The following is a 2,326-nucleotide window of genomic DNA, read 5'->3' as shown; positions in this document are numbered from 1 at the left end:
AACCCGGGAGGCGGAGCTTGCAGTGAGCCAAGATCACACCACTGCACTCCAGCCTGGGCAACAGAGTGAGACTCCATCTCAAAAAAAAAAAAAAAAAGAATGTATTTTGCAGCTAGGTGTGGTGGCTCACCCTTATAATGCCAGAATTTTGGGAAGCTAAGGCTGGAAGATGATTTGAGCCCAGGAGTTTGAGATCAGCCTGGGTAACATAGTGAGACCCCCCTCTACAAAATAAAAATAAAAATAAAAAAAAAATTAGCCAGGCATGGTAGTATGCACCTGTAGTCCCAACTACTCAGGAGTCTGAGGTAGGGTGATTGTTTGAGCCCAGGAGGTTGAGGCTGCAGTGAGCTGTGGTTGTACCACTACACTCCAGCCTGGGTGACAGGGCAAGACCCTGTCTCGAAAAAATTTTTATTTTAAATTAAAAACATGTACACTGCAACAATGCTTATGAGAGCAAACAATAGGAAGCAGTCTAAATGTCCAATAGTACAGAAAATGTGATATAGTCAAGGAAGATATATTGTGATATAGTCATGAATGAAACATCTATACCAATTAAATTGGCTGAAGTAGCTACATGTGGCAACATGAGTAAATACTATAAAGTTGAATGAAAAGAGTAGTAGCAAAAGAATGCCTCAATATGATACCATTTTTTTTTTTTTTTTTGAGACAGAGTCTCGCTCTGTCACTAGGCTGGAGTGCAGTGGCGATACCATTATTTTTTAATAGCTTTATGGAGGTGTAACTGATATACAAAAACCTGCATATGTTCAATATGTACACTCTGATGAGTTTGGACATATGTACACACTCATGACACTACTTTGTCTCTGTCCCAAAAAAAGATAAACAGTAGATTCATAATAAATCATACATTCAGGATAATCAATATTCAGGATAATGGTTATCTCAGGAAAGAAAAAGAAGAAATGTAATAGAAGAGGGATACTAGTAGGGTGTAACTGTTTCTGTAATATTTTTTTTCTTTTTTTTTTTCTTTTTTTTTTTTTGAGACAGAGTCTCTGTCACACAGGCTGGAGTGCAGTGGCGCGATTTTGGCTCACTGCAATGCAACCTCCGCCTCCCAGGTTCAAGCAATTCTCCTGCCTCAGCCTCCAAAGTAGCTGCGATTACAGGCATCCACCACCAAAGCCTGACTAATTTTTGTATTTTTAGTAGAGACAGGGTTTCATCATGTTGACCAGGCTGGTCTTGAATTCTTGACCTCAGGTGATCCACCACCCTCGGCCTCCCAAAGTGCTGGGATTACAGGCATGAGCCACCATACCTGGCCATATTTTAGTTATTTAAAAAAGAGCTAAAGCACATATGGCTTAATGTTAGGATTTATGTGTAAAGACTCAGATTTTGTTATATTATTATTCATACATACGTATATGTATATGTATACATATGTATATAAGCAGAAAACGCTTACTATGTGACTGGCATTGTTAAGATTATTTACGTGTATTAACTAATGTAATCATTTCAACAACCCTACAACCCTACGGTTACTATGGTTATCTCTGTTTTACAGATGAGAAAACTGAAGTACAGAGATTAGAAACTTGCTCAATGTCACAAATCTAGTAAGTGGTGATCCTGGGATTTGAAGATGATCTGGCTTCAGAGTCTGATCTTTTTTTTTTTATTTTTTATTTTTTTAATTTTTATCTTTTTGCGCTGGGTGCAGTGGCTCATGCCTGTAATGCCAGCACTTTGGGAGGCTGAGGCAGGTGGATCACTGAGCTCAAGAGTTTGAGACCAGCCTGGGCAACATGGTGAGACTCTGTCTCTATGATAATAACAATAATAATAATAATTTTTCTCTTTTTTGTTTTTAAAAATCTTCTACTTATTAACTTTATTTCTTTTTCTCTCTGGTAACTCCCAGAACAAGAGTCTCATCTCTTAACAACCATATCCTACTACCTCTTCAAATATTTCAAAATTTTAATATAAGAGGAGGGCAGTACTGAGCAGGGAGGTAAAATTGTCTAGCATCACACAGGCTGTATGACGAAAAGGCAGTTCAACAATCTTTCCTAACCTTCTTTTGTTTCTGAGAGTCATACATACCCGTGACTTGTGATGAGAAGGATAAATCAAATAGCAAACTGAGAAGACTCTTCGCAAGGCTTTACGAAATTCTCTGGAAGTCAATGCAGAGGAGAATAATTACTTCCATGAATGAAGAGAGTTTTTCATTTAGAGTCTGAGCTAATAATCCTAAGGGTTATGATTGTTGTTAAATTGTTATCTACATTTAGGCAGGACCATTTGCATGGGCAAATCCCCAATAAGTCATAACCCA

This window comes from Colobus angolensis, unplaced genomic scaffold (assembly GCF_000951035.1).
Source record: "Colobus angolensis palliatus isolate OR3802 unplaced genomic scaffold, Cang.pa_1.0 Scaffold24, whole genome shotgun sequence".
Classification (NCBI taxonomy): domain Eukaryota; kingdom Metazoa; phylum Chordata; class Mammalia; order Primates; family Cercopithecidae; genus Colobus; species Colobus angolensis.
The sequence above is the reverse complement of the archived record's forward strand: the minus strand, read 5'-3'. Positions refer to the sequence as shown.